General features: G+C 41.2%; 1 protein-coding gene and 1 long non-coding RNA gene across 6 annotated transcripts in view; one reads left to right on the forward strand and one right to left on the reverse strand.

The window, feature by feature from the left end:
* Positions 1–25,646, reverse strand: part of ptprub (protein tyrosine phosphatase receptor type Ub) — a 203,580-nt gene that overhangs the window by 165,436 nt on the left and 12,498 nt on the right. The window lies entirely within an intron of this gene.
* LOC147318817 (uncharacterized) lies at positions 6,667–18,743 on the forward strand. 2 transcript variants are annotated; one of them, XR_015131403.1, is made up of 3 exons: positions 6,667–6,962; positions 17,992–18,178; positions 18,685–18,743. It is a non-coding gene; the product is annotated as an uncharacterized LOC147318817 (long non-coding RNA). The 2 variants fall into 2 exon arrangements; XR_015131402.1 differs by having other exon boundaries at positions 18,575–18,686.

Raw genomic sequence — 25,646 nt, forward strand, 5'->3', positions numbered from 1 at the left:
CGAGATAAGCCTGGATGTTTTACCACTGCTGGATTCACGTCATTTGTAACTGAAGTTTCCACTTAACATGCAATGATAAAGTGCCAGCTTAAGCCACGCATGTGAGATACATCTTTACTTACCAATTTATCTGAACGGATCTATTTTTCATTTTTCTGCTTAAATTCATCTAAGATGACCCAGTTCTCTCAGTACTTGGAATTCTCTTTTGACTGTCGACAGCCAAAGACATCAAACACAAGTCAAATGCCCATCAAATATGTAGCATCAGCCAAATCACTGAAACATGACTGACTGGTGTGCTATTTGTCCTCCAAAAGCTAATAATTTCAAATGGCCACTTATTTTACATCATTTTTTTCTCCACCAAATCCTAAAGAACAAGATGTACTCAAAGGCAAACGCCGAGCGGAGATAACATGTTGTTCCTAAAATGTATATACACACCGAATAAAAGCTCTCTTTGCAACACCTTGTCTTGAGAGAGAGTCTTTTTCCACAGGACAGAAGTGCACCTCAAATAGATTTTTATGGCAGCGCCCTGTGAAAGGTTTTAGCTGCTTTCAAAGACCAATGCGATTTAGTAAAAGGTCACAAAATAATCCAATCCTTTCATGAGGTGTCTCCTTCAGATCCCCCCCCCCCCCCCCCTTTTTTTTTTTTTTAAGTGCTGCACTTTTGTGTAATAATATCTTTGGAAAGGTCTTGAAAGGGGAATTAAATTGTTGAGAGCACAGAAACACTACCACCCTGTAATCCTCAAGTGTCTGATAGTTTAATTTGCCTTCAAGTACAGTCATTCAATTTGTGCGCCATGCTACACAGTTATAATCTATACTTTCAGTGATGAGTGTTTTTCAAGCTTAACAAGATACTGACAGCATCCAGGGAGCCATTTTAATTCTAGTCTTCACATTGGGACTTTTATAGCCTCATTACTCAGCCAAAGTAAAATAAGTTAAGGGTCTTAATCAGGGATCAAGCAGTTTGAGACCTCTCACTGAGAAGATTAAAGGTGAAAATACCCTGGGACACCTGTCATTAGACTGGAGTGGGGGGCTGAGTGGGTTTTTATAAGGCTGCTTTTCTCTAATATCCTGCTCCCATCATCCGATTGTCTTCCATAGTGGTGGAGAATCCCTGCTGGGACACTTCACTTCACATTTCCTCAGCACCAGACTGACAAGCGTACGCCCAGGAAGGTCCTCTAAAAGACGGATTCATCTCCTAATTATAAAACCTGACTATGCTGAAATCGCACTGCTATTATTGAAACCGTAAAGAAAACAGCTAAACATCTCATCGGCCTAATTATGGCTGTCAGAGAAAAGAACCTATAGACGAGGGCTGGCTCGATAGCAAAGAAGAAAAGAAGATTTCTAAAAGCCTTACGGCATCTCGCTAAAAATACATTCACTTTTTCAGTCATGAAATCAAAAGTTCTTCTTGTCAGAATCTCTCTAACAGGCTTCTTCTTTGGGTGGGGGGTAGACAACTGCTCAGATTGGTGAAAACAAGCACCAACTGGATCTCTCTAGATGGCATCACGGACTGAGTGAGCATCCATTTTATTACCACTGCACACAGAAGGATGCAGAGCGATAGGCTCCCATTGTGAAGTCTGCGGACTGAGATGTTTCCATCATGATGCCCTCTGACAACATAATTATGCATTGTATCTCACTTCGCACGGCTCGCCAAACCACATCAGCAACAGCTCAGGGTCCAGTAGCACAGCAGCGGCGGCGGTGGTGGAAAAGCTGAGGGATGCAGGGGGAGGAGGTTTGAAGCTCAGACCCTGGAGCTAAGCAAATGCAACGCAGTGGCAGAAGATTGGAGTCCAGACACAGAGGGGCTGAAAAGGGATGTCAAAGGAGCGGCAGTCTTTCACTTTGCATCAACGTCAGATTAAGGGCACTGGCAAGAAGAGCAGGAAGCTGAGACACCGAGGGGCAAGGGTGGCAAAGGAGTGTGAGGAGCAGGAAAAGAGAGTGTTAATCCTTAAGCTAGCGCTGCCATGGAGCATAACACGAAAGTCACTTTAAGGACTCGAACCACGATGGAGGACGATGACAAGAGATCTCTCTCACACAAAAGCAGAAATACAGGCGTGTGCTGTAAACCAAAAGATATTACTTACTCAAGTAGCGACACTTGACTGGAAACACACGTTTGAAACATATTTTTTTAAAAGAGCGTGAGCGTGCACCAACTCACCCTTCACCGATTAAACCGACACAGGTTTGGTTAATTCATCATTCAAACAGACTTTCTCCTTTTGTGGGGTGGCTGTAGCTCAGGTGGTAGAGCAGGTCACCCACTGACCAGACTAACCAGAAGGTTGGTGGTTCAATCCCAGTCTGCTCCGGTCTGCATGCCAAATATACTTGGGCAAGATAATAACCCCATGTTGCTCTCCATCGGAGTGTGAATGTGTATGAATGATAGAGCTGAAGTGCTTGTGTGAATGAAGTAGTTGTATAAAGCTCAGCTCAGACAGAGTCAAAAAGTGCTTTATAAGAACCAGTCTATTTACCATCTTGTAACTGCAACACTGTCACATTTTTTCTTGTGAGAATGACAGGAGGAGTCAACTGAGTTTAAATGAAAGCCTAAATGAGGTATGCAACCACATCCACACAAATCAGTTGCTCGATTTCACTTTTTGCAACAATCAGCACAAGAAATTTCAGGATGAATGATTCAGTGCTAAGAAACCAAGGAAAGACATCCAACCAATCAAAGTGTAGCTCAGCACTGATGGCAGATGGCAACTTCCAGTATTTCCCTGTTTGCAAATGTGTTTTATCACTTTTTTTCTTTTTATTTCTTAAAAAGTGATCGAGACATATTTCATGAAATGTTCTGTCTCAATATTGCAGAGGTTATATCCAATATAGAAGTGTGATAACGCAGCGGATGAGAGACTCCCTTCTCTATAATCGCGTGCCTCCCGCTGTACAAAACAATGTGTCTGCACTTGCGCTCCTCTGGGTTCTTTTCACCACTTTGTCTTCAAGAAAATGGACACGGAAAAAAATCCAAACGGTGACACAATACCAAATAAAACATACAGGGTGGGCCTTTGAAATATATGCATTTGGGTTTTTTTATCCATCCCAGATGAGACAGCAAAGATTTGCCGCACCACGCTGCAAATGATCCCCTTTAACTCTCCGAGGTCATCGCTGTAGAAGTCCAGGTGACCCGTGGGTCCTTCCGCAGCCAACGGGGATGCAAGGTAAACCGGGCGGGGGCTTGAAAAGTGGCTCCTCAAATCTCCACCTTCATTAATCACACTTTGCATGCCCACGGCCCACAGAGCAGTGTGACAGTGACAGCGCTGAGAATGATTAATACTTAATGCAGCGTTTAAGAGAATGATTTATGCCATCTGTTAGTGGATGACATGCTGCAGAAGTTGGCTTCAGCACTAACACACACTTGTCAGCAAGGATTAGGAGAATGATACATAACTTAATCTCAGGAGCAGCAGGTCACCTCCAAAATTAGGCTGATTCTGGACCATGAACACAAGGAGGAGAGGTGGGTGTTAGGGGAGGATATACAGGGGTGGATGTGCATAACCCCAGCGAGAAATTAATTGGAGCTGGTCAGAAACGGTCCAGCGTAATCAGGCACTGTGTTCATTCAGTATTAACCCCTAACATGCAACGGACTGTTAGTTGTTCATTACGATCTCTAACCATACATCCATCCATTTCCTGCTAATTATCGGTGAGTGTGGTACTGAGTGGTACGGTTGTCCGTGTTCGTGTCCTCCAGCCTGTCCTGGGAGCTTCTGAGGCATTTACAGAGCAGACAGGGAACATACTCCCTACAAAAATAGAAAAAAAAACCCTCTGACTTATAACCGATCCCAATGAAACGGAGCACCGGCTCTGCTGGAAGCTCCATCCGAGTGTCCTCATGCTTCATTCTGTGGCTAATGGAAATTTTTATTCATGATCTAAAGTTGGGTTTTGATGAACAGTTCACTCACTGACAGTAGTGTTGCTATGCATATGGGTACAAAATTTGGTAATTTCAGACCTTAATTATCCCCCCCACCCCCCCCACCCCCAAGTAACTGTGCTTATCCATTTAGTTTATGACGCAGGGAAACAGTTGGCGATAGTGCTAACAATGTGGTGCTGAAAAGTAGAAAATTACTGAGTGCCGCTACTCTCTGTAATTCTATAATGATTTGACTTCACCATCAAAAAAAGCTTCTGGAGTTAGAAAATTTAACAGAAGAAACCACAAGCGCCTAAGATTGCCAGTTACAATCACCATGTGGCAGCGTTCTGATCCCAGATACAGTCACATGTCACCTTGTGGTTATATCTTAACCTAAAAATCTAGAGTAATACTTCTGGTAAGTTTATCTAAGCTTGTGGAGACAAGAAAAAAAGGTCAGCTGAGAGCTTTACCTTCAGACTGTGTTCCCTACTTCCACGAAAAGTCCAGTGCAAAGTGTCTACAAACAAAACCAAATATTACAGATATAAGAGCAACCACAAGACTTGTTTTAATAAGCTGATGAGACAATTAGCATACGTAGTCTCTGATTTAATATTCTACTGATTGTGAACCCTTTAAAAACGCTGGACCTTTCCAGGCGGGCGTCACGATTTGTTTCTGCGCAACCTCCATACAGAAGTCCACCATCCACCCATTTTCTTGACCTCTTATTATCCACAAAGCTAACACATAGAGACAGCCAAACGTATTGAAGGTTCTCATTTTTATTTTTATGTAAAGTTGTAGGGTGGTTCTGGGCTTTAGTGGGCTTTAGAATACTATACTTTTACAGAGTGTACAAGATTTAACCAAAACTTAAACCATGAGGGTAAATTTAGAGCAAGAAGCCCTAACCTCATGCTACTGCACTATTACAAGCTCCTTCTGATCTCAACACTAGATTGCAAATGAGCAGCCTTATCTCTCCCTCCTTCTCTTGCTCCCCATTGGCCCTGTAATATTTACATATTCAAACAAACTGTCAAAGTCCCAAAGCAAACAATTTGTTATCCACCAGAGTTTGCATGGTTAAAAATATTCCACATCTAATCTGCATAAAAGTATCAGTCTTTCGTCAGGGATTACTGGCTTTTCTCGCTGTCCTCTCTCCCTTTTTGTTCCTCCCAGAGCTTTCAGATGACAAGGTGAATGCAAGGATAATCAGTTTGGTCACCGCGTTGAATCTTTTTTTTTTTTGCCTGGAAGGTTACACTCTTGTTTCATGTTTGAGGTTCCCGCTGAGAGGTAATCAACAAAATCAGTCCTTCAACAATACCCCCGTCTGTACTTAACCCAATAAAACAGCCTGTCCAAAACTTCACTTCGCATTACTGTTAGCATCGCCCTTTCATAACAAAAATCAGCAACCATTTAAAAAAAATAAATCAAACAAAGCACACAATACTGCATTGAAATAGGTAGAAAGGGTGTCACTCAGTGTAACTATTCTTGAACAGCAAGTGTTTTATTCTACACAGTGGAGATGTTTGTCAGTCGTGGGCAAGCACCGTCTTGCCTGTCAGTAGTGTCCAAGAGCAACAAAATGCAAAACTGGAAAAGCTTGATGTGTGGATAAAGTTTCCCAAAACATCCAACACGTCGCAAAAAGATGCCTCACACGAGATCACCTTTGGAAAACAGTTATCATTCAAAGCTGCTGGTGTGTGCCATACGTAAACAAATTAGTAATACGTTTTTGTTTTTTTATTACAGCAAAAATACCAGCTGAGGTGTTTTAATAAGCCAAAGACACAGCATGTGATGTGCTGGAGCTGCACGCTCTATCCAATTAATTTAGAGTCATGAAATTGCCACCCTGCGCACCAAAGCCAGAAAGTGAAGCTGTCGGAATAAAAAAACATTACAACTTTTTATAAAGGGAAGATAATTATTTCCCTCAACCTATTTAACTTTGCTTTTGGTTGCACCTTTGCTCTTTGCCGGTGAAAGTGCCTCCCGTCTGTCTACAAATAGAAGAGAACATGAAATAAATAAATAAATAATACAACAAGGTACTTATAGCAGCGAGCGGGAAGGCTTTTTTGAGCGAATATTGCACCGTAGGAATAGAATAGAATTAGAATAGAATTCAACTTTATTGTCATTGCACATGCACAGGTACAGGGCAACGAAATGCAGTTTGCAAGTGCAAGTGCAGTGCAAGTGCAGTGACAGCAAGATCTGCTTTAAACAAGCAGCAATATGTCAAACAATGCTAACCTCACATCGCTCATTTCTCAAATCACAAGCGATACTGATGTCTCATTAGCGCCCAGGCACAACTGTAGAGTCTCTGCAGACTGATGCATCAGCAGACAGAGCTGTAAAGCAGCTCTTCTCCTTCTCCTGTGACTTTCTACATGAACTCCAGTGCTGTAAAAGAAAAGCGGGGCAGTATATGGGAAGCTCATACACACTCATGATTGATTGATTGTTACACAGTGGTAAATCAAAGAGTGGGGTGCCTTTTCAATCACGGGCAAAGTCTTTGAACATAAATAACAGCTACCATCTTGCCTTTGGCAGTTTCATCTCAGTATAAACACAGGCACTTGGCAGTCATCGCGCACAGTGAAAAGTCTCTTTGAGCAGGAGACGGAATTCCTCACAAATGTAAATTTATGTACACCCATTTGACACTTTCCACTCATGACTGGTTTGTATTTTGTAGTGATGGGTCGTTCGCGAACGAAATGGCTCTTAGAGCCGGCTCTTTGACGTGAACGACGCGAGCCGGCTCCTTATCGCGAGCCGTCACGTGGGTTTTTTTTTTTTTTCTTTCTCTCAGCCTCTCTCTCGCACTTTTTTTCCGCTTCACTCTGCACGCGAGCCTTGTGCTTTACGCTGGGCAGAGGGGGGAGGGGCGGTAGTTACACTCAGTAGCACAGGAACAGAGCCAGAGAGAGAGAAAGAGAGGCAGGGACAACAACATTAGAAAGGTATAGTAATCATCCACAACTATTTTCGGTTGCAGATGATAAAGGATTGAGAAAGTTTATTCATGCAGGTCCATATGACAGAGAATATGCATGTTCTTTTAGTTTTCATATTATTATAATTTATATTTAATTGTGTTGTGGTTTGCAGTGTTTTGTGTTCTTTTCACTTTAAATTTGTGAAAGGAAAAAGCTGAAAATGTAAATAGTTAAAACTTGAAATGTGAATAGTTGATTTTTGTATTATATGATTTATTTATTACATTTTATGTGGAGTGAATAAATAAAAGTATATTTACGGTGGCCCCTAGAGACAAAGCACATACAAACTTCAAATCACGTACGAACTCTGAAGCATGTACAAACTCCAAAACACGTACAAACTCCAAAACACGTAAAAACACGTACAAACTCCGAAGCACGTAAAAACTCAGAAGCATATAAAAACTCAGAAGCACATAAAAACTCAAAACACATACAAAAGGACAACAGAAGTGCTCCAGGATGCTGGGCGCAGTGTTGAGCCTTTGTTATCTTGTGGCTACACAAGCCAGCAAGTACCAATGACCGGATTTGGTGTGTGGTAATAACAGGTAAATGAACTTTTTTTAAAATTATTTGAATATATATATATGAGTGCCTGTGTATAAATACACAAACAATACACACATGCTTTCAATTGTGTAATTTAAGTGATCTAGTAGCTCTGCTTTGGAAGTTCAGTTCATGCTAGAAATGTGTTTTGGAGTTTGTACGTGTTTTGTCTCTAGGGGCCACCGCATATATTTATATATAAACATATATAAATAAAACCACTTGTTTTTACGTTAGTAATTCCTTTTGTGCATAATTTTATATTATTGTTAATAATAAATTAATTAAAGCAACAAAACAACCTGAAGAGCCGGTTCGGAGCCGAAAGAGCCGGCTCTTTTTAGTGAGCCGAACCGAAAGAGCCGGATCTCTAAAAAGAGCCGGAAATCCCATCACTAGTATTTTGCCTCCTTCTCCATCCTACTTATTATAGGAGATGATTAGCAATTTTTCCAGGCCCAGTCAGGCAATGAAGAAGACGACCAGGCGGGATCTCGAGTCTAGAGCCCTGCCTGCCACAATAGACGGCAGGTAAATCCCTGCCGCGCGTTGACAACAAAGAGCCGCTGCAGAAATTCACCTGAGACCCGAGTCTGTCCTAGTCTGCAGAGGAACACCAATAAAAACTCTGTTAAGAAGGCGCTTTCTTCTCAGGCTATTAGTACCAAAGAGCGCCTGTCTGCGCTTTTCTTCGTAATTTCAGAATGGTATCACAATTATCGAGCCCGGGAGAAATTACTGAGCGACGTAAGGGCAATTTAGTCATACAAAAAAAGAAAAAGAAAAAAAGAATGTTGCATTAAGAGCATTATTTCTCACATCTGTCCCTTCATTCAACTCGTTTCGGGGTCCTACTTTGAATTCGAGACATTTATGCAGACCATCTTAAGAGAAAAATCTCACTACTGACAATTTGGCTGCTAATGGACCCATCAGTTCTAAATTCACAGCCAAAAAAGAAATGCTTTCACAGACTTGGACTCATTCTTGATGAGTCTTTCATATATACATATATATTTATATATTTTGACAGTGCTTTTCGGGGGTTTGCCAGTCCCTCTATGATGTGAAGAGAAAATGAGTTAAGACCAATCCTTTTTTTGGCAGGGCTGCATCTCTCGAAATCCACAGAGTAGCACAGAAAAAAATATAAATAGATAAAGCATAATAAACACACTTAAAAGCTCAGTGATGTGTACGTACAAGCTGGTTTGGCTTTCATAAAGAGCTTTTCCACTTTGCCCATCAAGTGTCTGACAGAGTAAAGGATCTCAGACTTGAATACCAACTGGAGACGAGGACAGACACCAAAATGATCCATGTGGACCCGTGCCAACCTAATGACAACCAAACTACACAAAAATAATTTATGGGCCACAGTTTTGTGGATTTTTTGCATATATAACCAACCAATTATCATGTGAAAGAGGTCCAGATTCTTTCTAAACGATGAAATCTTTTTAGGCATCTGCATTTGCATACGCAGTATTTTCTTACTTCCCATAAAACGGATTCACACTGAGTCAGTTATCACTTCATTGCCTCAAACTGGGTCATCGTGTCTCCAGGCACAATTACAGCCAAAACCTTAGCGAGACAAATTCGCTGTCAGTCTCTGCGCCACTTTTATGTATGTGGCACGGAGACTGACAGAGCTGCCAGCAGGACAGTCAAAGATGAATATACATATATATATATATATATATATATATATATATATATATACACACACATATATATATATATATATATATATATATATATATATATATATAAATATATATTAGGGGTGCAACGATATTCGTATCGATATTGAACCGTTCGATACAGTGCTTTCGGTTCGGTACGCATATGTATCGAACAATACAACATTTGTAATTTATTTTATCAATTTTCCTTCTGACGATGCTGTCTGTGTTGAGCGCTCAGTGAATCTGCGTTCGACTACTCCGCCTAGGCTGCACTGTCGAGCGCAGATCCACTGAGCGCTCAACACAGACAGCATAGTCAGAAGGAAGAGAGCAGGGCAAGCTAGCGAGACAGAAGTTAAGCTCTACTTGCAACAGGCAAATTGAACCTCATTCAGATCTGGCGTTTGGAATTATTTTGGTTTTCATGTGACGTATGACCCTGAAGGTAAGCGAGTCATGGACTAAAGTAAAACAGTATGTTGGATGTGCCATGCAATGCTCAATTACATTGGTGTGAACTAGTGTGTTAGCGCAGTTAGCTCGTTAACGTGTTTGCCGTCTAGCCCCATGCACGGAGCGATCGGCGGTAGCTCGTTAACGGAGATTTGCCGTGTTGTGGCGTTAAGGTCATTTCAACGAGATTAACCTGAAAGCACTAGTGGGAACACAACGAATATGACTGCACATTTACGCCGACATCATCCTAGTGCAAAGACAAAAACAACAAGCATGCTACTAACTTTAGCCGAGTCATTTAGACAGCTGTTAGCACATGATTCTCCTTATGCTGCTGAGAATATAGCCCAGAAGAAGCGGATAGTATAGCTTTTATTTTGGAAAGAGCCATTTCTCTGTAATAAACTCTCTTTTCCAAAGATGAGTGATTCCTCAATCAGATACAGGGCTCGCAATATCGCTAGCCCGACGTCCTGGGGCTAGCGATTTTTTTCAGTCGGGCTACCAAAATCTATCTCTTCCCTGCCCGTCGGGCTATTGTAGGAAAAATATATGTCAATGCTTTTGCATTCTTTCAGAAATGTAGCTGGGTAATTATGTCATTGGCATCGGTGAGCCACTGTCAATATGTGACATATTGAAGTTGCGTTTGAATTTGCGCTTGTTTTTTTGCTTTCACTTTGCAATCGTGCGAACTGTGTATAGAGAGCGACAGCACTGATCTGTGAGTGATGATAATTTGTGCACCAATTCCTCTGACATCGTCTTATTAATCGTTAGCTTACTATGCAAACATGACAAGTGAAATCTCCCGCAGCTTAAACATGTGAGAGGTTGATCGCGCAGAGAATCGCTGAGCTTATGTGAGTGAGCGTGTAAAAGCATTTCAGTTCTGCTGAGCCAAATAAGACAGGTCAGGGTGAAGAAGTGACAGCCAAAGAAAAGCTTACCACAAAACGGAGAAGTTATGACAAATCAGACTATAAGGCAAAAAGAAAGTGCAGCTTTATGGTTTCATGGACAAAAGAATTTCTGTGGCTGCAATATGATGAGCTAAATAACCAGGGCTGCACATAAGTGGTCCGCAGGTGCGCATTCGCTGTCAAAATAAAAAACGCGCACAAGGGTTAGGGTTAAATTTAAAAACTGTACTTTTGAGTTAAAATATATATTTATAATTTTAATAAATGACAAATTAAAAAGGCATGAACATTTTTTTGTATCGAAAAAATATCGAACCGTGACACCAAAGTATCGATACTCGGTTCGATACTTTGGTGTCACGGTTCGATATTTTTTCGATACAAAAAAATGTTCATGCCTTTTTAATTTGTCATTTATTAAAATTATAAATATATATTTTAACTCAAAAGTACAGTTTTTAAATTTAACCCTAACCCTTGTGCGCGTTTTTTATTTTGACAGCGAATGCGCACCTGCGGACCACTTATGTGCAGCCCTGGTTATTTAGCTCATCATATTGCAGCCACAGAAATTCTTTTGTCCATGAAACCATAAAGCTGCACTTTCTTTTTGCCTTATAGTCTGATTTGTCATAACTTCTCCGTTTTGTGGTAAGCTTTTCTTTGGCTGTCACTTCTTCACCCTGACCTGTCTTATTTGGCTCAGCAGAACTAAAATATATATCTGTCTGTGAAGGTCATCGTAGTCAAATATAAATCCTGCTGCTTTTACACACGCACTCACATAAGCTCAGCGATTCTCTGCGCGATCAACCTCTCACATGTTTAAGCTTGCTGCGGGAGATTTCACTTGTCATGTTTGCATAGTAAGCTAACAATTAATAAGACTATGTCAGAGGAATTGGTGCACAAATTATCATCACTCACAGATCAGTGCTGTCATTGCAAAGTGAAAGCAAAAAAACAAGCGCAAATTCAAACGCGATTTCAATATGTCACATATTGACAGTGGCTCACCGATGCCAATGACATAATTACCCAACTACATTTCTGAAAGAATGCAAAAGCATTGACATATATTTTTCCTTCCTACAATAGCCCGACGGGCAGGGCAGAGATAGATTTTGGTAGCCCGACTGAAAAGATCGCTAGCCCCGGGACGTCGGGCTAGCGATATTGCGAGCCCTGTATCTGATTGAGGAATCACTCATCTTTGGAAAAAGAGAGTTTATTACAGAGAAATGTCTCTTTCCAAAATAAAAGCTATACTATCCGCTTCTTCTGGGCTATATTCTCAGCAGCATAAGGAGAATCATGTGCTAACAGCTGTCTAAATGACTCGGCTAAAGTTAGTAGCATGCTTGCTTGTTTTTTTTCTGCTTCCACTTGTCTTTGCACTAGGATGATGTCGGCGTAAATGTGCAGTCATATTCGTTGTGTTCCCACTAGTGCTTTCAGGTTAATCTCGTTGAAATGACCTTAACGCCACAACACGGCAAATCTCCGTTAACGAGCTACCGCCGATCGCCCTGTGCATGGGGCTAGACGGCCAACACGTTAACGAGCTAACTGCGCTAACACACTAGCTCCCACCCATGTAATTGAGCATTGCATGGCACATCCAACATACTGTTTTACTTTAGTGCATGACTCGCTTACCTTCAGGGTCATACGTCACATGAAAACCAAAATAATTCCAAACGCCAGATCTGAATGAGGGTGGGGGAGGTCCATGTTGTAAGGAGAGCTTAACTTCTGTCTCGCTAGCTTGCCCTGCGCTCTTCCTTCTGATGATGCTGTCTGTGTTGAGCGCTCAGTGAATCTGCGTTCGACTACTCCGCCTAGGCTGCACTGTCGAGCCTAGGCGGAGTAGTCGAACGCAGATTCACTGAGCGCTCAACACAGACAGCATCGTCAGAAGGAAAGTTGATAAAATAAATTAAAAATTTTGTATTGTTCGATACATATGCGTACCGAACCGAAAGCACTGTATCGAACGGTTCAATATCGATACGAATATCGTTGCACCCCTAAGATATATATATATATATATATATATATATATATATATATATATATATATATATATATATATACACACACACACACACACACACACACACACACACACACACACATATACACAGAGGATTAAGCTGTGGATCATACGGCAGGCCTCGCAGGTCAATAGGAGACAAACGCATCTAATAAGCCAATGATGAACTCTGAGGGTCCCTCTTCTGGGGCCCTGATTCTAACAAATGTAGTATTGACTTCACAGACACTCAAAGGAACACGTTACGTTTCCAGCAAGGACAAAGAGTGCTGAGAGATGAGACATGAGCTGCAGAGGGTTCAAGTATGGATCATACAATCGACTTAATACCACCCATCTAATGACAAGCAGAGCAAAACAGACATGCAACAGCCTCACAGCCTGACAGGACAAACCAACATAGTGTAAAGACTATAACTGTTAATATGCATTCACCAGGGCTGGAACTACAATACTTATCAATATTGCTTAAGTATTGCCTTTGATATTTCCTAAACTCGAAGGGAAAGTCTTCTAAAGTCTTGTTGTTGTTTTTTCACATAAAACATTAAAGTCAAAATATTTTTCATTCAGTAAACATTAATATTAACATTAGTAATGTTAGTATGTGAAAAACATTAGTAACTTATTACTTCACTGAAGTTCTGGTTACAAAAAATCACTGTCCATAAATGATTAGCTTACAGTGATTTAATGGTAGTGCTAATACTTAACATACATTTGAATGATTACGAGAAAATGAAGACAAAATGTGGGAATTACTTCCAGATACATTATTAATATGACTTCCTGGAGGGTTATCACTAACCCCCAACAATAAGTCAGGAACACATTAAAGCCATTTCACCTGCAGTTATTCATCAAAGTGATTCAGTAATGTTAACTACTGCTATGCAGCTCCACGCTGTGCATTATACATATGACTTATGGGGCTCTGAGGCTGAATTACAGTCACATGCTACAGAGCCTGGTGAGTCAGACTGCAATGGCACTGCTTCACCTGTGTGTATGGGTCTGAGTGTGCACACAATGGGTCTAATGAAGAAGAAAAGAGCATTTTTAATTCATCTTTAGTCATTGATCGTTTCCACAAAAATCTTTCCTTCTGCTATTTTATATTTCAAAATCATTGCTTTAAATTTGTAGTGAAAGCAAAATAATAAAAAAAAGTAAGCGTACACAGACTGGAGGATGAAATTAGTTTTTTTTTTAACATGGTAAACACTCAGTCTTGTGTTTAGTGTATTCAATTAAAGAATTCTGTAGTTTTGGTTAAAAATAGAGTGACACAAGTAGCACAGGGTCCATTATGCTTATACTCTAGAAAAAAAGCTAACTTGTGTTCAAGCAAACATACTAATCAACATTTTTTAATACAGCCACCGGCCACTTCATTAGGCCCACCTTGCTAGTACCAAGTTGGACCCTTTTGCCCTCAGAACTGCTTTAATTCTTTGTGGCACGACTTCAGCTGCATTGAACATGCTCAGCAATGGTTTCCCAACCTTCTGTTGACCAATTTTGGTGAGCCCGTGTAAACTGTAGCCTCAGTTTCCTGTTCCCAGCTAACAGGAGCTGCCTTCAGTGTGGTCTTCTGCTGCTCTAGTCCATCTGCTTCAAGGCTAAAGGTGTATAGGAGATGCTGTTCTACATACCTTGGTTGCCTTTCAATTAACTCAAAGCAATTTGACCTTTCCCCTCTGACCTCTGACATCAGAGGGGCATTTTCACCCACTGGATAGTTTCTTTCTTTTTTTCAGACCATTCTCTGTAAACCCTGTGAGAAAAATATCACCTTTCTTCCTCATTCCAATGCAGCAGTTTGACCTCAGTTTGGTCATCTTGATAATGTTTACATGTCTAAATATACTGAATTGCTGCCATTGGATTGGCTAATTATATATTCCCATTTTTTAAGAGAAAGCTTGTCTTCTATTGTTTGCTTTCTATTAGTACCAATGTCTACGCATAAGAGGAAAAAGCATGTATATAGCCTCTAAGAAAAAGTGATTTCTGTCATGGTTTCTAGAGCTATTGTGACCGTGTTAGTCAAGATTTTATACGCAAAGAAACAAAAATCGAAAACAGAAGTGGTCACATTTGAACATCTGATCGGAGCAGGTGAATGACACCTGAACCCCGGGCCTCTTTGGAAACATGCCACAGTTTATGCCTGATGATAGAATTGTTGTTTTTTAAAGAACTACAAATGATAGAAAACTATGTACTTAATATTTGACAGGAGAAGACACTTTTTGAATGGCGGTCTGTGGACAGAGAGATCCTCTGGGTCCAGCGCTGAGCGACCTTCAGCAATATGACGTTTTAGGCAGGGTCACACTTGCCTCAATTTTCAGTGGCTTTCTCCATCTCTTATATACAGACTATAGTAGTGTTAGACTAGGGTATCACTGTGTGTGTCTGTGTGTGTGTTTTCAGCACACTGTTTATTTTGTCTTATTGTGTGTTAGTATTACCAGTACTAACGTTACATTTATGCACACACATTTCCGTTATCTGTATATTTGTGTTTATCTTTCTGTGTTTGCATAGTTGCTCGTGTGCCGTGTGGGTCAGCAGTAGCGAAGCGGAGTGTGTGATAAATGTCCTGTTTGGTGCTGACAGAGCAGGTCCTGGTAAGCTATACGGTCCCAGGGGCGGGAGGCTAATCATGGCGGTTTCTCTGGAGCCCTTATGCCACTGAATGACAAACAACTGTAAGCGCCACTCAACAGAAAAGTACACACAAGAATACACGCTCACAACACTGATTTAATCTCCGTCCCAAATGTTGATGATCAAGTTGAGTCACGTTAAATTTGTCCATAAAGCCCTTTAACAAACAGGTTTATCGCAGGGTGGCTCCAAAAAGAGCAGAACAAACCAATGAAAGACTAAAGCTGGTCTTGATGCAGTCAAGACTCATCCTTGTAGCTGGTAATAAATTGACACAGGGATTCAAAAGCATCTGAGTGGCTCTGAGGAAAAGGTAATGAGTGTTTTTGGCTTTTCATTACCTGGAATTTAATTACTTACAACCACCAGAGTAATGAATGTGTACGCGAGCTTCGTTTAGCCCACTGTGAAGCATTTTGAGTGTTTTCCATGCTTATCCTCTTGACAATATTTGCATTGGTGATCAGAGCTGATACTGTGTGTAGACACAGTTCTGTTTAACAAAACATTAATTATGTAAACCCAACAAAAGCAAAGCCAGCTCCCCTGGCCTCTGTTTCCCTCCATTTCTATCATTCTCTCATCCACTTAAGTCTGCATTCATCCCTCCATCCTGCAAATGACAAACACACGTATTCAGAAACACACACACAGTGCAGTGAAGCAGAACGCATCTGGCTACACACCCCGTCAATCTCACACTGCTGTGTGGCCTTTCTGAGGAACAACTCCGGCTCTGTCCAGTCTTGCTGCTGCTGATCGGAGGTTTCACTCAGTACTGCATGAAATCCCACATAACACAGACAGGGAAAATATGAGCAGAGGGCGAGAAAGGGGTACACAAAGAGGGGTAAAAGTAGAGGGAGGGGCAGCAGGAGGAGTAAAAAGAGAGGGAACGGGCTAAAGAGATTTAAAAAAAAAAAAAACGAGAAGCCAACAGGGGAAAGGAAAGCTGCAGAAAGGGCAGAGCGAGACCAGAGAGAAATCTGAGATACACTTGTGCCTACCAAGCACTTCTTTTTCAGCTCCAGCAGCACTAAACACATGCATATGAAAAGCGCCGGTCGCTGCAATAGCAGCACGACTCCCCAAAACTCGTCTGAAGCGTGGCATGCTGAGAAAAATAAAACATTTTCAACTTCCAGCGCTCTACGCCATGGGCGCTAAAGACATGCAAAGTTCTCGGCACTGCCAAGAACATGCCATAGCACATCTGAAAATAATGTGGAGGGAAAAAAAAGTAAATAGAGGCCCCCTGTGAACATGTAGCCTCAGGTTGCGTGGGGGGTGGAACGGTGTCAAACGGGTGGATCGGGTCGATCGAGACGTGAATGGAGCGCGGCGTGAAGGAAAAGTATGACAAACAGAGCCGCAGCTTAACGACTCATAATAGCATTACTGCCTCTTCTAACCCCCCGTGCTCAAGGTAAGAATGACTTCTCCTGAGCACGCTGGGGCGAGAAGAGAGTTAAAGGAAGCAATGACACTGACTGAGGAAAGCACAGTGCAGCTGTGAAACCTCTGGCAGATACTAAAGGAACACTCCACGATATCTTCATACTAATCCTGCTCCTCTAGGTGCAAACTGCAGACGTCGCACTGTCAGAGCACAAATGAGGTGTGCTGCACCGTTGCAAAGATAACAGCTTTCTTTACACCTCAATGTGTGTGAAAGACAGAGAAAAGACAGAAGGAGACTGGGAATTTAGATTTATAGTGTGCATGCATGCTTTTGTATTTTAGTGATGTCATAAAATGTCATTTTAGGACAGAATAACCAGATATACTTTCTGCTTTTTGCTTCACGCAGAGCCTCTTCTAATTTTTTATTTTCGAAATGAACAGAAAATTAATTACAAGCTTTGGTGGTTTTCAGCAGGTTTTAGGGGATGTTTACTGGGTCCGTCTGTGTCTTGTTTCATCTGTTATGTTTAGCCTGTGTCTAAAAAGTGACAAGTGTTTCCAAACTACTAATTTGCCTATTAATATAATAAATGGGACCTGTTAGTTTTGTATTTGCTATAGTTTATATATGAAGAGATAATAAATCATTAGAAGGCATGAGCACAGAGTTCATTTAACTGTATGTGTATATACTGTAAATAAAAGATGGGCATAGCTGCTGTTTTGAGAGGTCCATTTTTTATCCTATGTTTGAACATTTGCTGGACTATCCTATCCTGATCGTTCTTGGTAAACATCTCCACACTCCAAATTATACCCTGTTTTAACCCCTTTGTACCCCAGAACAGTCACGGCAGCAGGCAAGTTTCTATTACTGTATGTGTATGAAGACAGGCTTTGTAACAGATAACACTTGTTCAATCACTGAATCAGAAAAAAAGCTAGAACAAGAGATTGATTTATAATTATTTTTTAGGAAATATCATCAAAGCCGTCAATTTTATCATTTCAACACAACTAAAACACTTCTGGCCACTAAACTCTTCATGAACGGCCTTAAAATGGTTTCAGCCTTCACACTCTACAATATATCCTCGTGTTACCCAAGCCTAGTATCACATATCTCTATATGAGGGTCCAGTAACCAGACAAGCCAAAAGGCCATGTGTCCAATCTGCTGTAAAAACCCTCTATGCCCCTGCCCTGCTCTGCTAATACGACCTTATTTGCAGGCAGCAGAAACAGCCATCTCGATCATGTGACCATTCCTCGCTTGGTTTCCAGTTGCAAGGCATGGATGTGGAGGCCAAGGAAAGAGGGCAGTTAGTCTCCACATACACAGCTAATTCCACTCCCTTAAAAGGTGGCACGGCAAACAGGAAGCTCTCCACCCTACATATTGCTAAAGGCCAAAACAATGTGAGTACCGTGGCTGCTGAGATAATAACATAACATAGTGTGTTATGAGCTTTTATGTTGCTAAAACCACTAATGATCTACCTGACTGACTGTCTTTGTCTGGGTTTGCTGGTGCCTGGCGGCTCTCCTGCAGCACGGTGCCACACACAGCGTCACGATAGTGGAAATGACAGGAGGAATTCGAAAGCTGTAATTTTCCCGAAATTATAATCTGCGCTTGTAAACATATACGTGTCCATGTCCTCGTTTACCCTGCAGGATCTGCGGTAGCTGAGCGGAAAGAATAATCTGCATCAAAACACCCTTTGCCAGAATGACTTCATTTTCATGGGTGCTGTGTTTTGTGACTTTAAAGCCAGAGGTTGCAGTCAGCTCAGTTTTCCCCATTTCCCACAGATTCTGGCCCGTCAGCTTTAGACTGACAACACCAGGGCGGCTGTCGGCAGGATGTGTGAGATCTGTCCCTCGTTCCCTCCTCTCATCTCCATGTGTCTGCATTTTTACAGCTCTACCTGCCCCCGCCCCCCCACCCTCTTCACCTTGACCAGGATACATGACTGGGGAGCCAACAAGCCCGAACATGTGTATGTGAAGGTGTGTGTGTGCTTTCTCAAGCATTTGTAGGTCACAAAAAACAGCCTCACTGGGAGTCTGACAGAGGGCTTACTTTTCAGTCTGGACCGGCCCAAAAGCCTTGCTTATGAATGTTATATTATAGTGGTGTGTGCAAGGAGAATACAGAATTTGTACAATATATACACATTTACAAAAAAAGAAAAATCAACAGGTGAGTGCAGACACAAAGCTATTATAATGCATCACAGGACAATTCATGAAAGTGGCCGTCGCTGCAGCTCCCTCAAGAGATTTAAAGTGTTTAATCTGAAGCACATGGCTTCATGTGGAGGGCTTAGACAGCTGTAATCTAACATGCCTCAAGGAACAAAATTCCTCTGTTATCCAGTCACTCACATCTGATGGAAAGTGGAAGGAACTGGGCCGCAAAAGTGGCCATAAAGTGACTGGAACTGCTTCCTGTGAATGATGCAAACCTATCTCGCTAACTCTGGTCCCCAAAGGACACCTTTGGAGCACAGAGTACGCTGACATACAGGAAGGTGAAAATATTTTTGCATATATGTAAGACGTCTATGTTTCAAATCAAACAAATTTTAATATTAGATAATCAGAGAAAATACAAAATGCAGTTTTTAAATGATGATTTTATTTATTAAAGGAATGGGGTCACCCAAATCTAATAACTTGATTTATCACCACTAGCAGCAAGAGCTGCAATCAGGTGTTTGCAATAACTGACGATGAGTCTTTCACATTACTGGGGAAGAGTTCTAGGCTGCTCTTCTTTGCAGAATTGTTTAAATCTAGGCACATAAACAGGACCTTCATACTCTTCAAACCCTTTAAAGGTCATGCCAAAGCACCAATCAGATTTACTGCTTTCCTCCAAATGTAACAGGGATCAAACTTTTGTCTCGTCAGTCCACAGAATATATTCCCAAAAGTCTTGGGGATCAAGATGTTTTCTGGCAAATATGAGACGAGCCTTTTTGTTCTTTTTTAATCAAGAGTGGTTTTTGTCTTGGACTCTCCCATGGATGACAATTTTATTCAAGTCTCTTTCTCATTGTTGAATCATAAACTCTGACCTTAACTGATTTAAGAGAGGCCCTCAGTTCTGTAGATGTTGTTTGGAGTTCTTCAGTGACCTCCTGGATGAGTCGTCAATGTGCTCTTGGAGTATTTCTGGTAGGCCAGCACTCCTGGGAAGGTTAACCATTTTGTTTCAAGTTTTCTCCACTAGTGTTTAATGGCTCTCACTGTTGCTGGAGTCCCAAAACCTTAAAAATGGCTTTGTAACCCTTTGAAGACTAATAGATGTCAATTACTTCCCAGCTGTTCCTGGGTTTCTTGGCATGATGTGTTGGTTTTTGAGATCTTTTAGCCTACACTTTGTCAGACAGGTACTATTCATGGGTGTTCCTGATCAGGCTCACATGTGATTATTGAAAATAAAGCCAGTTCTGCAAAAAATATGTTTAGGTTATGATTTAACAAGTGGTACGGAATTACTTTTACACAGGGCTGCGTTTTTCCCTCAACAAAGGAAATCATCATTTAAAAACGAAACTTAGTATTCACTCACCTTTGTCTTATATCAATATTTGTGTGATAATCTGAAACATTTAGCTGTGACAAATGTGCAAAAAATATGAAATCAAGAAGAGGGCAAATACTTTTCACAGCACTGTATATGTAAACCAGCACCAGTCTCATCAACTAATGAAGCGAGTGAATGTAAGAAGTGCTGCGGATCAATTCAGGTTAAAAGAGGTTAATGCTGTTTGCCCTCCGGGTAACAAAAGGGCACGCCTTGCATGACTGCAAATGTTTGGACATAATAGCTACATAAGATATGTTTTTAAAACCAATGGAACAAAAAAGTAGGCGGTACAGAATGACAAAAACAACCAATGAGCATCTAAAGTCTTAAAACACACAGAGGCAGCCATTACCACAGGCCTGACATCAGCCAAATTACTGAAAGGAGCTTTTTAAACAGGCACCTGCTCATTACCTGAGGATGATTCACTTTTTTAAATTACAGAGCAACCACATGACCCAGGTGCATTAACCGCCCCTCCTTCCCTGCCTCCCTTCATGGCATCCAGAGATGCAAGCTCATGCACACAGATGCATACACAGCTAATCCTATTAAAAAAACATGCACAGATTTTAGTTCTAGGTGTGACAATTTTACTCTGCGCCACTGTCGCCATCAAGACTTGGTTAGTATAATCAAGTTAATCTGCATAGCGGGGACTGGCTAATGAAGTTACCTTCTCCCATCACCCCAGGATAGGAAATTATGTCTCTGTCGGGGGTCTTTTAACCTCGACATGCACGCATGTTTCTCCCAACAGCCTCCGGAAACACACACCTTCACACACCAGCTTAATGAGTGCCTGGGGAGACAGGCAGACACACACATAGACACACACACACACATAAAGACGGGTCTGCTTTGAGCTCACGTTCACTCTGCCTAGAATACTGAACCCTTCCCAGAAACACTGAGCGTACTGTGGATCCCCGAGAAGCCCTAAGGCTGAGACGACAAGGGCAAAGATGGAGAGAAAACACAGAGCCTTGTGAGAAATGCAGAGGGAATGATGAGAGAAAGAAGCGAAATCAAGAACAGAAAAGCACCTTGGCACCGCAAGAGATGTGACTGATCCGAGGATATGTCTTTTAGAAAGCTCAGTGAAATCTAGTTTTACTTCATGTTCAGTTTGTTACGAGCATTGCAGAACCAGCCCAAGTTTAGGGATTATTTGAGACTTGTGACAGTTTTACAGGAATTTTCACATCACGTTACCACAGCCAAATGGAAAGCAATCAAGACGCTATCAATTTATTAGTTGTATTTATATTAAAAGCCTATATATAAATGTTTATGACCAAGGCATCCCTAAAAAAAGAAGCACATTGAATCGCTGTGACTAAACATGGCCGCAGCAAAAGAGCAGCAGGCACCAGCTGTGAGAAAGCAGATGTTTTCCATGTATGTCTTCCAGTAATTCAGACTCACCACTTTCGGCAGCTGCTTTACAATAGAAGTCTCCCAGTAAAACAAACAGATGCCAGCTTTAAGCACGAAGCGGTAACCTACGCTCACTGAAACGAGCTATGCAAGCCATGTGAAACCTTTAGCCTTAATGTTGCTTGTTGGTTTATTTTTGTGAAGAATACTTAACATGGCTTCCCTCTGTTGACTACGTTGGTGAGCATGTGGAGCTCTGTCTTTTCATTTCCTCGCAACTTATTAAAATCAAACAAGTTCAAGATAATAACCGGCCAAATTATTATAACTGGATCAATAAGAACATGTAAACATCAGGGTCGGTCTGGTCAATACGGTCTCTATTTGACTAAATTCTCCAAGCTCGTTCGTCTTGCAGCCACCGGTGTCACTTTCATAAAAGAAAAGCGCTACATCAATAGCCTCTGATCCTTTTTTGATTATTATTTTTGGCAGCAGTAGAAACAGAGTCGCTGTGAAAGAAACCCTTATGTTTTCACAACTGAGGACTGTTGTGGGAGTTTAACTAATGTTTTCATTTTCTGAACTTCTACTCAGACGCGACTCCAGACTAATTGGTGGCATGTCAAAGAAGTTCTCACTGGGACCGCCCTTCGTTAAAACAAATGATCAAAAAGGCCAGTTTAAACTTTACATATCAAAGCTCAACTACAACAAGTCAAATCCTCAGAAACACTAAACGAATTTGTCTGTGCTAAAACTATCTGCTAAAATTCACATTGTTTCGATTGTTAACATATTAGACATGGTATATTTCAGTATGATGGCTCTAATATACAGCCCAACCAATATAGGGTTTTTAAGACCCATACCAACACGGATATTTCGCAATCCAAAAATCTGACGTTCCAATATATCGGTCAATGGGCAGGGCAATATGGCCAAAAAATATTTATCACAATATATATTTGAAAATTTGCAATAACAATATAACTATATCGTCAATTATAATTGACGATGGTGAGACAAAAACTCCACAACTTTATTAGTGCAAAAAAATACCCATCAATTTATTTTCACTTAAACAAGCAGCTGTTTATATTAGTTTAGTTCATTAGTTAGTTCCCCCCACCGTTTGCTACTTTTGTCATAAGGCGTGCAGCGCGTTTTACCCATATTCTATAGCGATATTTCATTTTCTTATCATTGCCTAACATTTTACCAGTATTACCGTGAAAGGTGTAATATGGCCCAGCGTACTGTAACGTGCGGTGGAGATAAAGCCAGCCACGGAGGTGTGCAGGTGGACAGCAATGAGCAACAACTTGTAACTTTCCACAAGTACTTATTTATTTTACATATCAAAAATAAAACTCCCAGCTTTACGGCACGTTACTGGAGAGGACACTAGTCCACATACACGTGGAGGAATCTATTACAGAGATATAACGAAGAAGAATTTTTTTAAAAAGGGGAATGAGAGGCGCCACCGTGTGGTGATACACTGTATTACAACAGCCACAGTAGCAACTGTTACAATACCATGAAACAACAACAGATTTCCCTAAAATTTTGTATTAAACGTTCAGCTAGTAGGTGTGTTTGTGGCGTTCCAAGCACCAAATGGTAACATGGAAGTAGACTATAAAAAACCTATATAAAACGTCAACACTTAGAACTATTGAAGGGTGTTTCTCTCATCTCTACTTTAGTAAATGTTGATACCAATAAATGGTAGATAACCAATATTGGCTGATAAATCAGTCATCCTTTCGTAGTGGGTTTATAATGGTACCCTTGTCCAGTTGCCAGTTCTAGCATTTATCTAGCTGGAGCTACAATTAAGCCAATCTAAACGTACAATAGATTCCCCTTTAAAATTAAAGGTTTAAAATGATTTCATCTGCTGCAAATACTAGAGTTTCATGTCTATTTACGTGCGCTCCACAGACTAAAGACAGATTTTGGGAACTCGTCACCTCACATGACCAGTAGAAGATAAGTAAGATTTCTGTCATCCAAGATTTTCTTTGGTTGACTACAACCCTAATAAACCTTTACTTAACCCTCAATAAGCCTTTATGTATAGCTCCTACATCTTTCTTTTAGCAGAAACTACTACAGATGTTTCTAGACACGTTTTGTGCAGCTGTTAGGTAAGAACATTCAATACTGTTCGAACTTATGAAAAACTCAATAAAACTCCCCTTCAATCTTTCTTAGCCCTTCACCCACACTTCTCCTTTTATAAAGTTCAAACAGAATGTATCAACCAGACACATTTTATTACAACTTGGGAGAAAAAAAATTCTTTCCTATCTGTGGTAAAACGACAGACGTACAGACCAATCTTAAATCCTTCAACAGGAGCTTGTGGCGCCACAGGGACTCACTGGACTGGGATAAATCCTCAGTTCCATGGCCTCGGCACTGAATGAGCCTGTTCCCCCAGGGGTACATGTGCCCAACCAAGCCAGCAGACAACCAGTGAAGTGAGAAACCTTGCTCTAGAGGTAAAACCTAGTTAATTCATCTGCTATATTGAAAGTTCACCAATGCATCTACAAAAGCTGCTGCCGAATCCAAATCTAAAGTTGTCTCCTGTTTTTATTGACCCATACAGCTCACAGAATGAGACATTTGCCCTAGTCGTGACTCAGGAAGAGGAATTAAGAAGTCAAGTTGTTTGGGAGGAGTTTTCTTCCTTTGCTTGTGCCATGTTAGCCAGACAAACACATTCCTGTCTCCCTCTTGTTCTGGCAGCACTATCTCAGTTAGGCCTCCATGCTGTGCAGTCCCTCTGATGGGATTAGCTCTTAAAGACTGTGGAAAACAATTCCCTGCTCCCTTCTCAATAAGATCAAAACAAAGCATTGTTGTGTCATGTCATGCACTGATAATTCTGCCAGCTATGCACCTGCAGCAATGTTTTCTAATGCGCAAGCAGCTGATACCAGCAAAGTTCATTGTAAATAAGAGTAATGCGATAAATTAGGTGGTTCATTTGATGTAACCTTTTCGTGTTTGGATAAATCTTCCCTCTACATTGTTATTATTCACACTGGCCTGCTTCCATATCCTTTCTAAAGGGCAACAAATGGCTTCACTTATGGAGGTAGTGCAGAGGCTACAGGCATTGGGTTACCTCTGCACAATAAAAAGCTGGACTAACAACAAAGTGGCTGTCATACCACTCTTTGTTTCACATGCCAGACGCAGGCTATCCATTTCAGCAGCCATGTTTCATAAAGCAGAGGAGGGCCAGGACCCAGTGGTATCAGACTTTTAGTCCCGCCTTACAGCTTGCTCACACTGTTAATGAGAACATTAATTACATTCCACAAAAATATCTCAAAAACTGTGTTTATGTGTGTGAGAGAGAGACAAACAGTCATGCATCTTCCGTTTTAGAGGCGCTGGTGTTAGGCAAACACATCGGAACATTGCTTAAATACCTCAGGGAGGTGTACAGCAAAACATTACCATTTTCTAATTAGGTTGAGACAAATTCTATAAAGTTTGAATGGGCATAGAAGAAAGATAAAGCGGGAAGGTGGAGTGCTGCACACTGTGGGTAAACAAAGCAATCTGCAGTAAAGCCTATTAGCGCAGGGCAAGGGATCTCAGTATCAACAGGGTTCCTTTGTCAGTCGTCTCACTGTCACATGATAGCAGTGCTAAGAAGGGTAATACCCATATTAACCACTATTCTCCTAATGCTTTTTCTCCTGTCTCCTGTGATCAGCCTGCTTCTAGCAATAATCCCGAACTAAGCTGATTCTTAATTACCCTGGCTGTCCGAACAGACAAAGGCCAGGGCCGACCTGCTCTGAGGTCTCTGACACACTGTGCACTCCGGCTACTCTATAAACACAGAATGGCTACAAAGCCCGTTCCTATAGCAAA

The sequence above is a fragment of the Aulonocara sp. 'chitande type north' Nkhata Bay genome, linkage group LG11, assembly GCF_057382095.1.
Source record: "Aulonocara sp. 'chitande type north' Nkhata Bay isolate Kocher_YH1m ecotype deep benthic linkage group LG11, A_spYH_male_GT1.1, whole genome shotgun sequence".
In the NCBI taxonomy this organism is placed as follows: domain Eukaryota; kingdom Metazoa; phylum Chordata; class Actinopteri; order Cichliformes; family Cichlidae; genus Aulonocara; species Aulonocara sp. 'chitande type north' Nkhata Bay.